Source organism: Myotis daubentonii, chromosome 14 (genome assembly GCF_963259705.1).
Source record: "Myotis daubentonii chromosome 14, mMyoDau2.1, whole genome shotgun sequence".
Taxonomy (NCBI): Eukaryota; Metazoa; Chordata; class Mammalia; order Chiroptera; family Vespertilionidae; genus Myotis; species Myotis daubentonii.
The window spans coordinates 31,231,432-31,245,506 of NC_081853.1; positions in this window are offsets into that span (position 1 = coordinate 31,231,432).

The window sequence follows — 14,075 nt, forward strand, 5'->3', positions numbered from 1 at the left end:
TTTTCCCAGAATTAGGAACCTCCAATTAAGAATTTGTAAAATTCTCAATTAAAAAGATAAATAATCTATATAATCCTATATAATAAAAGGGTAATATGCAAATCCACCGAATGGCTGAATGACCTGTAGGCCGGGGTTGGGGCCCACAAGCAGGCAGAGCCAGGCCAGCCAAGGCACATGCCAGCAGGTGGAGGGAGGGGAATGATGAGGGGGTGGGGGGGAGACAGCGGAGGGGCAATGGAGGTGGCAGGGCTGGGCCAGCCAGCCAGACTTCGGTTGTCAGACATACCCCGAGGGCTCCCCAGACTGCCAGACATTGCAGGCAGGCTGAGCCCCCAGTGCATGAATTTCATGTACCCAGCCTCTAGTAAATATATATATATATATATATGCATGTAAATAACTTAATAAGTTAATCAATCATGAGACTGAACAGCATGAGTAAGGAGCACCTAGTGGTGGGGGATGGGAGAAGAGCCAAGGAGTAGATGGCCTGTGAAGATTGGTTCTGGGCACGTGGACTATCTTCACTGTGTCACTAGCACCTAGCACAAAGTAGGTGCTGTGTGTGTATTTATAGTGAAGGGAAGAAGAGATATATCAGGTTTTGCCTGCTGAACATTTTCATCCAAGGTCAATTCTTCTAATAGCTAAAATGATGAGTTCTGTGAGATGACTTGATGCTTTGGAAAGAGTCCATTGTACCTTAAACTTTATACTGCTTTCCAGTTTTAAAAAAGCCCTTTCAAATGCATTATGGTATCTTCTTTGAGACTGCCAACAAAAGTTTGTTGCCACCAATCAAAACCAACAAGAGTCCCCCAGTCTAGGGTGCAGTAAAAGAAGAACTTTTATTCAAGTAAAATGCCTGCAAATAGGACAGAGCAGCCTCTGGTGGAAACCCTGAGACAAGGGGGAGACTGACTTTTATAGACAAAGCACCTGCCCTGGTCCCTGATTGGTCTATTTTTATGCAAATGAAGAATCTAAATTTTTGCAGTTTGATTGGTCCAAATAGCATTATCTTGATTGGTAGCTATGGAGCTGCTGGGATTAGTCAGTAAAGATGCAAATGAGAATATAGTTTCCAAGCTCTGATTGATTGGGGCAGGTCTCAGCCCATTGACTGAGAGACGATTTTAGGAACTCTTTTATAGAGATTTGTTCAGCAGCAACTCAATGCAGAAGGCTTGGCAGCTCAGTCTGACTTTTCCCTGATATACAGTGTACATGAGAGGCCTCCGTCAGCAATGGCTGCCAGACTCTGGTTATGATTTGAGGCCCAATTAACCAGGAAGAATCCTCTTTGGCAGATATATTCCTTCTCGGGGTTCACAAGATTTAGAGCCATCTCTTGAGAAAGGCGGGGCAGGACAGAAGGACTTTCCAAAGGTCACAGGACAATGCTTACTCGAGAAATACATAGTTAACTATAAAGCAATTCAGTACTGCTGACCCGGCCAATCCCTGCTGGATTCCTGGTTTGTCTCGACAGTTTTACTGCCTGAGTTTTTACATTAGGACTTCTTAGGCTCCTTTGGAATACATTTCTATAAAGGACACAAGACCTAACTGGAAATTTGATTCGATGCGATAGAGTCAGCCTCTTTATCAGGAGCACATTGGTAAATTGTAGCTAGAGAGCTACCAGTTTGCCATCATGTATTGAGCACTTTGGCTCTCTGGTTGGTGGTGGAAATACGAAGAGCAGAAAATGAGTAAGGCACAATCTTTGCTCTCAAGAGTCTAAGCCAAATTAGGGAGAAAAATTGTCAATAAATGAAATTTTAATTTATTTGAACGGTAGGAGAACGAGCACGATTAGGTGTAGGGAGAAAGTAGGGTAATTCTTCTCAGAAAAGAAAAAAGGATTTTTTTTTTTTAAATTATGAGAAAATGTCAAGTATTGCAAAAGTAGAGAGAATAATATAATAAATTACTATGTGCTCATTATTCAATTTCAACTATTATCACCTTATGGCAAATTTGTTCCCTCTGTACCTCACCTTCTGGATTATTTTGAAGCAAACTACAAGCAGCATATTATTTCACCCATAAATACGTATCTCTAAACAATATGGTCTACTTTTTAAAACACCCACAAAATCACTAAAATGGCTTTAAAAATTAATGAACAATTTTAAAATATCTAGTTAGTGTTCAAATTTTCCCAATTTTTTCATAGATGTTTTATATAGTTTATTTTCACATCAGGACCCAAACAAGGTCCTCACATTGCATTTGGTTAAAATCTGTAAAACCTTTTTCTTTCCTTGTACTTTATAAGTTGAAGAAATTGATTGCTTGTCCTGTAAAGCTTCTCACATTCTGCATTTTGTTGATTGCATCCCTGAGATGTTGTTTAACATATTCTTCTACCTTTATATTCCTTATAAAGTGACTTTAGAACTAGAAACTATCAGATTTGGGACAATGCAGTCCATAGTAAAAAGAAAAGTGAATCAATCTAAAACAAAACTGTTACATAAGTTAGAATTAGCAGACAGGGACATTAAAACAGTTACTGTAACTCTATCCTAACCATTCACAAAGTTAAGCAGAGACATGGGTGATATAAAAAAGACCCAAATTGTATTTCTAGAGTGGAAGATTACAATGTTCAGATATAGTCTTGGTAGCATTAATGGCAAATTTGACATTGCCAAAGAAAAGATTAGTAAAGTTAAACTCACACCAATAAAAAGTAACCGAAATAAAGAATACATAGGAAAAAAAAAAGATTTAAAAAATGAGAAGAGCATGAATGACTTGCGGGACAATTGTCCCAAAAAAATGTATACACACTTTAACAGCTGATAGCACAGTTTTGAAAATGAAATGTATTTTAATAATCACTGCCTTTATAGTCATTCAAAGTGCATACATACATTTTTTTGGAACACCCTATATCTGTGTAAATGAACTCTCCAAAGGAAAGAGATGGGGACAAAAAATATTTTGATAAATAATGTGACCTTCCTTTCTTCCATCCTTCTGAAACAGCTTAATAAAGACATAATTCACATACTATATAATTCTCCTTTTTAAAATGCAAAATTCAATGGTTTTTATATATTCACAGAGCTGTGCAATCATAATCAAAATTCCCTTGAGTTTCTCCTTTGTAGACAATCCCTTCTCCTTCTTTCCCAGTCCCAGCTCCTGGGAACCTATGATCTCTGTATAAATCTCTGGAGATTCATCCAAGTTGTTGCATGTATCATTAGTTTGTTCCTTTTTATTGCTGAATAATATCCCATGGTATGAATGTACCACAATTTATTTGACTATTTACCTGTTGAAGAACATTGGGTTGTTTACAGTTTGGAGCTATTATGAAAAAAACTATTAGGAACTTCATGTACAGGTTTTTGAGTGAACATGTTTTCATTTTTTTGTGTGTAGTGATAGGTTATTGTGCTTAAAATTTTATTTCCCTAATGGATAATGACATTGAACATCTTTTCATGTGCTTATTTGCCATCTGTTTATCCTTTTTGGTGAAATGTCAGTTCATGTCTTTAGCCCATTTTTAATTAGATTATTTTTCACTGTTGAGTTTGCGATTTCTTTTTTTTTTTTTTTTTTTTAAATATATATTTTATTGATTTTTCACAGAGAGGAAGGGAGAGAGATAGAGAGTCAGAAACATCGATGAGAGAGAAACATCGACCAGCTGCCTCCTGCACATCTCCCACTGGAGATGTGCCTGCAACCCAGGTACATGCCCTTGACCGGAATCGAACCTGGGACCTTTCAGTCCGCAGGCCGACGCTCTATCCACTGAGCCAAACCGGTTTCGGCAAGTTTGCGATTTCTTTATACATTCTAGATACTAGTCCTTTGTTGGTTATATGGTTTGAAAATATTTTCTCCCAGTCTGTAGTAGCTTGTCTTTTTTTCTCTTACTAGAGGGTTTTGTTTTTTGTTTATTTTCAGAGTAAAATTTTCTAAATTTGATGAGGTCCAATTTATAAATTTTTCCTTTTATGGATTATGCTTTTGGTGTTAAATCTAAGAATTATTTGCCTAGTCCTAGATCCTGAAGATTTTCTACTATGTTGTTTTTCCTAAGTTTTATAGCTTTATATTTTATATCACATTCATGATTCATTTTTGAGTTATTTTTTTAAAACAGGATATGAGCCCTGGCCGGCTTGGCTCAGTGGATAGGGTGTCAGCCTGCGGACCGATGGGTCCCAGGTTCAATTCCGGCCAAGGGCACATGCCTGGGTTGCAGGCTCAATCCCCGGTGGGGGGCGTGCAGGGGGCAGCCGATCAATGATTCTCTCTCATCATTGATGTTTCTATCTCTCTCTCCTTTTTCCTTCCTCTCTGAAATCAATAAAGAAATATATTAAAAAACAAAAAACAAACAGGATATGAGTTTGAGTTGAGGTTCATTTATGTTTTTATTGTTGCTATTTTATTTTTTGCTTATGGATGTCCCATTGTTATAGCACCATTTATTGAAATATATTTAAATAAATGTTATTCAAGATGTTAATAATGAAGGAAACTTGGTGCAGGGTATATGAGAATTCTTTGTACTATTTGCTTAATTTTTCTGTAAACCAAAAACTGTTCTAAAAAATGAAGTCTGCTTTAAAATATCAGTTGGGTATAGTTGTATGGCTCTATTTCTAGGTTCTCCTTCTGTTCCATTGATCTATTTGGCTGTCCCTCTGTCAATACACAGTTTTGATTACTGTTTGGTATTATCATAGGGACAGCTTTCTAGTAGGCCTTAATAATTGGGTAGGGTTTTTTTTGACCATTTTTAATTGTTTTCTTATTATTGAATTTTGAGAAAGTGCCAGTACACTAGAGAGAAATCCACTGGCTGCAAGTACTCAGTGTGTCTTGGAACCAGTTGGTAGGTTTTACAGAAGGAATGGAGAAAGTTGGTCTAATGGAGCGGTTCTCAACCTGTGGGTCGCGACCCCTTTGGCGGTCAAACGACCCTTTCACAGGGGTCGCCTAAGACCATCCTGCATATCAGATATTTGCATTACGATTCATAACAGTAGCAAAATTACAGTTATGAAGTAGCAACGAAAATAATTTTATGGTTGGGGGCCACAACATGAGGAACTGTTTTAAAGGCCCAGAAGGTTGAGCACCTCTGGAATGATTTGGTTAAGTGAAAGTTGCCTATAAAAGCTTCTATTATTATATCCCAAAAAACCAGAAACACCAATCAGAAAGGATATATGCACCCCTATGTTCATAGCAGCACAATTTACCATAGCTAAGATTTGGAAACAGCTTAAGTACCTATCAGCAGATGAGTGGATTAGAAAACTGTGGTACATCTACACAATGGAATACTATGCTGCTGTAAAAAAAGCAGGAACTCTTACCATTTGCAACAGCATGGATGGAACTGGAGAGCATTATGCTAAGCAAAATAAACCAGTCAGAGAAAGATAAATATCACATGATCTCATTCATATGTGGGATATAATGATCAACATAATTTGATGAACAAGAATAGATCCAGAGACAAATTGTAGGGGAGGGGGCGTTAGAGGGCAACCAAAGGACTTGTATGCATGTGTATTAGCATAACCAATGGACACAGACACTGGGGCAGTGGGGGCTTGCCCGGGGTGGGAATGGCTGAGGGGTGTGGAGGTTAATTGGGGTAAAAGAAGACATATGTAAAACTTTAGACAATAAAAGAAAAAAAAAACTTCTATTATTTTTGTTTCTAGTTTCCTTCCCAGGGTTGAAAGGACACTTATCCAACTGAATTAACATGAGTTATTTGGTGACGTTGTGGGACTGCAATATATTTACAGACTTGGGTTAACTGCTGGAGGTTAGGGTAACCCAGATCCACTGGACACTGAATCTAGGTTAACCTTCTAGATATATTCCTCCTGACAAACTAGATCCCTACTTATATAGTTTGGCTTTTAAAAATGAGAATTCCTAAGGCCATGCCTTTCAGCTAGAAATTAACGTGTTTCATAATCTAGTGAATTGCATAGCCATAGTCCATAGACATACCTGAAATTATATCTTTACCCTCTCTGCCTTTATCCCCCCAAAACCTTTTTAAAATGCTTTTTGATTTGTGTTGACGGGATTCTGTACTCCCCCAACTTGTCTCCAGTTGATTAATTAAAAGGTTTTAACCCTTCCTCCAACCCAGACCCCTTTGGCAGTCTGATGAAGCCTATAGATCTCTTCTTGGAATAATGTTCTAAAGTCTATTTCATAAAATACATAACATCACAAAGGAAGCCAATTATTGAAATACAGTTATCAAAATATTAAAACAACTTGTAGTATATTTATATATACTTCTTTATAAACAGATTAAGTATCAAGATCTAGTGACAAATTTAATTGCTATCATAATTTAAAAGTAATGATGAGCAAAAACGATACTTCAAGGTATTTGCAACAACCATAAAGTTAATTGAAAACATCTGTGAATTCTATCGATGACAAAGTCCTTGGTACTAATATTGCTGTGGTGTATTGCCTCCACTTATAATAGAAGGAAGTGCTAGATTTTCAGTTACAGGTTAGTGAAAATAAGGATGTGATTTTTTTTTTTTCCATCTGAGTTCATGGCTTAATGGAATCCCATATCTGTTCTGTGAGATTTTCACCCTTTTTACATTTTACCATTTTTTAAAAAATCCTCACCTGAGGATATGTTTTTATTGATTTTAGAGAGAGAGAGAGAGAAAGAGGAAGGGAAAGAGAAAGAAATATCGATCCTCATGTACACATCCCAGGGATCAAACCCACAATGTAGGTAGGTATGTGCACTTACCAGAAATCGAACCCACAACCTTTTGGTGTACAGGATGACGCTCCAATGAACTGAGCCACCCAACGAGGGCCCACATTTTACTTTTTTTTTTTTTTTAATCCTCACCTGAGGATATTTTTCCATTGATTTTTTAGAGAGAGTGGAAGAGAGGGAAAAACAGAGAGAAATATTGATGTGCGATAGACACACTGATTGGTTGCCTTCTGCACGCACCCAACCAGGGCCTGGGCTGGGAAGGAGCCTGCAACCAAGGTACTTGGTCTTGACCAGAATCAAACTGAACTCGGGACACTGAGGTCCGCAGGCCAACCCTCTATCCACAGAGCCAAACCGGCCAGGGCCCACATTTTACATTTTTAATTGTCACATCTATTACCATGTTCTGTTCATTTTTATTAACCCCTCTGAGGCAAGTTTTAAAAGGAGAGTAAAGGGTGTGAGGGATATCCGCAAATGCAGACTTGACTCCTAAAAACTGCTGCCTGTCACTGCCTCCCACCCTTCTCTTACTCCTACACTCAAATTTCTGCCTCCCTGGCCCAGCCAGCTGTTGCAGGCAACTCCCCAACCATGAAAACCAGCCCTAGTCACAGGGCTTGGACTCTGTGTGGTTTCTCTGTTTTGTTTATTTATCTGCAAGACCTTTCCTCAGCTAGTTGTTTTCTCCTTATGATCCTGAAGCTTGTTGTGTTGGCAAAGTGTTTTGCTTTAGACATCCTGAATCTGGGCAGGCCCTTTGGAATGTGTGAGAATTCAAATGGTTTTCCAGTTCCAACCTCTATAGATCCGAGAATGCAAACTAGAAGCACACATTTACATCTTACCAATAGAGCAGAATATTGACTTTGCTATGGGAAATGAGTACTCAAGGAAATGAGCAACATATTGCCAGCATTGTGAAACTAAACAATGAAGTCAATCATTTTATTAAAGTGGGGACATTTATTTAGCCTCTGCAACATTTTTGTCTCTTCAGTTTCAATGCCTGGAGACAGGCCGTACAGTGGGACTCTCAGTGGTGAGAACAAGATGTGTTTTCGGCCTTTGGTGACACTGCTGTTTCTAAAGTGCTTTTCCTGCTGTGGGACTCTTGTTGATTTCTGCCCCAGAGGTCAAGGGCAGAGATGTTCCAGTTCTCTTGAGGAGTTCCCAGGGGACTGGGAGTGGACTGGATTCTGGCCAGGGTCATTTATTCTTGAAGAAATTAGAAACCAGTGCAATATTGCTCTGCTTATGCAGGAGGAGTAAGAAACAAACCAGTATGTGACAGGGCAAGGAGGTTTATCTCCATATAGACAAACTTTTATTTTTATGGGACTGTAGAGGTGATAAAAATGAAGGCCAGGAGAGCAGAAATGGCTGGTATATGACATGAAAGAGAGAGAGGGGGAGAGACTGATAAAGCAAGTGTCTAAGCAGCAGAAGTTATTTTCATGTAGAGTAAGGATTCTTTCTCTTATTTTCTCTCACAGTTCTTTTTTTTTAAAATTAAGAAATTTTAGAATATATAAAGATACAGAAAATAGAGTTAATTATATAATAAACATCCATGTAAAGACCACCCAGAGGAGGCAAACATTACAGATACCTGAAGGGAGAGGGAAGCTTTGATGAGTCAATGAATGTGCCCAAAACGGAAAAGGTCCGTTAATCATCTTCCTGACTCAGAGAATGTGAAGCCACCAGCCTGGTAAGAACTGGTATATCTTATTCTCTCCTTGCCGCCAATCCCCTACCATTTTGGGGGGAGAAAACCCTGCAGGTATTAAGTGGGCTAGGAAGACAGGCAGGGATAGCAGAGAGCAGAAGGCCCTTTTTCCCTTTTCTATTGCAAACAGCCAGGCCTTGGCTGATGAAGGAGGGAAGTTTTATCACTAAGTGAGCTTGGGAATTTTCATTATTGCAGGGGATTCTGCATTCTCATTGCTAAACTGAGACTGTGTTTGTGACTTAAAATGCCTGTGGGATTTGTCCATTATTTAAGAGAGAACAGAGAAACCATGGGACTCACAGAGTTTTTTTTTGTTGTTGTTGTTCAGGAGCAGGGAAGGTGTCTTCCACTGAATAAATATGTTTAAAGGAAACAGTGGGAGACAAAGCCAAGTTGAGTTTGATTGCCAGGAGTCATGCTTATTCCACATACCACATGGAAAACATTTAGCCGAATCTAAGATGTCATCGAGCTAAGGCAAATTATAATTTTAGATGCTGCCAAGAAAGAAAAAAAATTACTACCTATGACACATCAAAATTAAGGCAAAAAATTGTGATGGACAAACCACTAAATTTTAAATAAAGACAAGGTCAGTATTGCTAATTTTTCCTTTTGCCTCTGGGTTTAGCATGTCTCACTATGGCATTGTCACTAATATTTATTTACACTTTCGATATTTTGTTCATCATGGATTTTTTGGGGCATCAATTTTGGTTTTGAAAAATATTCATGAAATACATTTATCTTGATTTTCGAGGTTTTTCTGATTAAGCAAAATTTTTCATCTAAGGCAAGTGCCTCACTCATCTCACCTGCCTCACCCAATTCCTCTGGGAGATAGTGATAGAAAAAAAAAAAAAAAAGGAAGAAAGAAACAAAGAAACAAAAAAAAACCCCAACTAGATCCTTTTATTTTCTTGCCCATGTAATTGCAAATGGGAGAAATAGTTTCATAAATTTCCCAAGTTATTTATATAAACATTTAAGTTCTTTTTATAAACATTTTTAAATTTAATTTATTGGGGTGACATTGGTTAATATTATTATACAGGTTTCAGGTGTAAAATTCTTTAATATATTGTCTGTATATTGTATTGTGTGCTTACCACTCCAAGTCAAGTCTTCCTCCATTGACTCTTCTCCCCCATTTACCCTCTTCTGTCTCCCCCACGCCCCTTTCTTTCTGGTAATCACCACACTATTGTCTGTGTCTATGAGTGTTTTTTTTTCTTTGCTTAATCCTTTCACTTTTTTCACCCAGCCCCCCAAACCCCCTCCCCTCTTCAGCTGTCAGTCAGTTCTCTGTATCTATGAGTCTGTTTCTATATAGTTTGTTTATTTTGTTCATTAGATTCTTCATAAAAGTATTTGCCTTTCTCTGACTGGCTTATTTCACTTAGCGGAATAGTCTTCAGGTCCATCCATGCTGTCACAAAAGGTAAGATTTCCTTCTTTTATACAGTTGAGTAGTATTCCATTGTGTAAATGGAATACTCATTATTTATCCACTCATCTACTGATGGCCATTTGGGCTGTTTCCAAATCTTGGCTGTTGTAAATAACACAGCAATGAACATAAAAGAGCATTTATTCGTTTGAATCAGTGTTTTGGGTGTTTTCTGCTACCTTGTCTTCCAAATCACTGATGCTATCTTCTGTTTCATCCAATTTAGTGTTTATTTCTTCTAGTGTGTTCTTCATTTCAGGTATTGTATTTTTCATTTCTGAATGGTTCTTTTTTGTGGTTTCTACGTCCTTTTTTATGCTTGCTATCTCTTTGTTGAAGTTCTCACTAAGTTACTTGGGCATTCTTTTAACCATCTTTTTGACTTCTATATCTGGTAAATTGCTTGCCTCCGTTTCATTTAGCTCTTTCCCGGAGATTTCTACTGTTCTTGCACTTGGAGCTTGTTTCCTTGTCTCCCCATTTTGGTTCTCTCTTTGTGTTTGTGTCAATGTAGAAGTAGATCTGCTATGACTCCCAGTCTTGGTAGGGTGGCCTTATGTAATAGGTATCCTATGGGAACCAGTGGCACAGTCTCCTTGATCACCTGATCTGGGTGCTCCAGGAAGTTCCCTTATGTGGGTTATGTGGGCCTTCCTGTTGTAATTGAGTCTTGATTGCCATTGGTCTGTTTGTGTGTGGGGTCAATCCTCAGGCTGGCTGACTGTGACTTTTGACCTGTACCTTAGTGCATGAGCTGCTGTGTAGGTGCTGAGCACACAAAGCAGAATTTGCCTCAGCAGGGTCTGGTGCCTGCCAAGATCTCCCTTTGGATATGCCAATATGAAGCTAGCTAAATCTTGCTCTGATGTTGTCTGAAGCTGACCACTGGGTGTGTTTGTTCTGGGACCTCTTGGGAGGGACTCTGGTGCAGGCCAATGCCAGGTGCTGCCTTTGACTGGCCCTGGCAACCTTTTGGAGCTACAAAGCAATCCAGTTTGTGGTTGTCTCTGCTCCTGCATGGAGGGGACCAAGCTGTGCACTAAGGCCAGCTTTTACCAATACTGAGCCCAGGGGTGGGTCAGTAAGAGTCCCGAGGCACCCTGAGATCTGCCTTCACCTGCCTTCACCTGCCGGCTACCTGTTAGGCTCAGTCACTGAAAGAACCTCTGGCAGGACTTGAGTTGCATTATGTAGATTTCAGTGAGTCACCAGGTAGGATTGGTACAAGTTCAAATTCTGTGCCAGTGCTGGGTCTGAGGCAGGGGTGGGCAAACTTTTTGACTTGAGGGCCACAATGGGTTCTTAAACTGGACCGGAGGGCCGGAACAAAAGCATGGATGGAGTGTTTGTGTGAACTAATATAAATTCAAAGTAAATATTATTACATAAAAGGGTACGGTCTTTTTTTTTTTTTTAGTTTTATTCATTTCAAACGGGCCGGATCCGGCCCGCGGGCCGTAGTTTGCCCACGGCTGGTCTGAGACTACTCAGCAAATGTCAGGGGCATACGAAGTCTAGCTGCTATCCAGTGGGTGTTCACACAGCTTTGTGGAGGGGCAGGATCTCAGGGAGGCATCAGGGTGAGGCCAGCAGGATTTATCAAGCTCAAACAGACCAAGATTTTGTTGTGTGAAGGGACAGCTCTGCACTGCTCAGGCATGTGAGGGAAAAATGGCTCCTGTCCTAGAGTCACACAACTCAGACTCTCCCAGATTCTGACAAAAGCCCGATCTCAGTAGAGTGGGTCCACCAGGAGTCGGGAGGATGGGGCTAGTAGCTCTCCTATGAGGGGGAGGTGCTGGTCAGGCTGGGGGAAAGGTGGGAGGAGTTGCCCCCATCCCAGAGCCACACAACTGAGTCTGTCCCAGATTCTGCCCAGACCTTCACAGGGCGGAGCCACCATTAGTCAGGAGGGTGGGGCCACTGGGAACTCAGAGAGCGGCACTATCAGATCTCCTCTGAAGAAAAGGCGCCAGTCAGGTTCACAGGAAAGTGGGGGAATGGCCCCCACCACAAAGCCACACAACTCAGTCACTGACACCCTCTGAGTCTGCCCAGACCTCTACACCTTGGTCCCGGGCAGCTGACTCCTCAACAGGGTGCAAGCTCTACAGGGAGTGCAGAGGGTGGAGCTATTGCATACCGCTCCCCACCTCCCCCACACCCCCACGGATGTCCTATGGAGGGGAATGTTCCACCACCAGAGAAAATGGTGTGGGAGAGGGACTCAGCACAGGTATCCTGGCAACTGTCCTCTTAGTTCTCTCCCCAAGCCACAAACTCCAATCCAATCTCTCCCCATGTGAGTCTAGTCCTCACCAGTCTCCCTCTGCCAGAGCCTAGGGTGAGTGGCTACAGACAAGATGTTGTGTTGGCATTTGAAGAGGGCACTTGCATCTCTAGCAGACTCCTGTCTCTCTGAGACAGACAGAATCCCTGCTGATTTTCACAGCCAGATATTTTGTGAGCCCCTCTTCCTGGCTCTGGTGCTCTGCACTTGGGATCCTAGCTTGGGGTTGAGACCTCACAATTCTCAGGAGGAACCTTTGCAGCCGAGATAGCCCTTCAGAATCTCAGCTGCTGGCCGTGGGAGTGGGACCAGCTCTTTTCCTGTTTCCGCCTTTCCTGCTTGTCTCCATGTGGCTTCTTCTGTAAATCCTTGGTTATAAGGCTTCTCTTCAGCTAGTCTTTAATTGGTTATTCAGGTTGATTGCTGTGTATTTTAGTTGTAATCCCAGTTTGGTCCTGGGAGGAGGTGAGTGTAATATCTACCTACTCTACCGCTATTTTGAATCTCTGATTTTAAAGTTCTTATTATAAAATATGAGATGATCTAATGGATACCCCCATATAACACTGAACAGGGGAGCTCTGATCTTTTTGAGAAGACTCCAATTTACTGTCTGGATGACAATAGTCCACAATAACCAGCTAAATTATTGTCTCAGTGCTGTTGATATTAAAGTTTGAAGCAAAATTTTTGTATTTCCTCATTCCTGCCATTTAAAGAAATTCCCTCTTGTACCAAATTCATCATCTCACTTAATTCTCATAAATATTCCTCATTCGATTCCCAAAACTACCACAGGTGGTAGGCAGAGAAGTTATTGCCCCATTTTATGCACAAGGCATCAGTGTCATTTCTCAGACAAGGCTGACCCAACTGAATGGGAAACAGAACCCTGATATCTCTACTTCAAGGACAGTCCCCTTCCTGTACAGTGCTGTGTGCCACTGAAGACATGTGGAGAGACACTTTTTAAGGGCCACGTTTAAGGGACTGCAGCTATAATCAGAGCTGGTTAGCAGCTGATCTCCCTGAGGCTATATCCACTCTCTTAATGCTGTTTCATATTAAACAGGTTTGAGAGTGAGTCACTTTGGTTGGCACGAACCAGCAAGTGATTGCTTCAGCACTGCTTTGAAACTTGAAGTCCTCCCTTTGCCTGAAGGTAGCAAACTCAATGCAAACCTCAGCTATTAAATTGCAGCCGCTCTTGGGCTGACTTTGTGTTTCACTTATATAATTTCAGGCTTCATTTAGCATTCATCCGTTTTCCCTTTCCATGCTTACATGGTTTGGTACAGAGTGCTCTTATGCTAACATCTTTGTTTAGATGATATTTGACTAGAAAAAAGACACACCCTGCCCAGGGAGTTCTTAGTAAAAAAAAAAATAAAGGAAGTCCTCCATTAGCCCAAGTGGACTGCTGCCTGACACACAGGTGAGCCTTAGTGGCGATAGCATTTTGATCAGTTTGAGGAAGGAATTTGGATTTTCTGCTGCTTCTTGTCTAGGACTAAGGAGATGGCTCTTGGTAATTGATTTGGGAGCTAAAGAAAAGAAAGAAAAGAAGGGAGAAAGGAAGAAAGAAAGAAAGAACAAAAGAAAGAAAGAAAAAATCCTCTTCTAAGCTCCATTGGCCTTATCGCTGAGAGAGCAGCTGTTTGTCCTGGATAGTACATAGGGCCTAAGTAGATGAGACAGTGAAAGCGGATAGGAGATAGATTAGAATAAAATAGAAGGACCCATCATTTAGCAGTCTAAATGAAGTCAAAGAGTAGTTGCTTTTGTTTATTTTCCCTAAAAGAGAAAATGGGAAATGGACCGGCGATGGGTT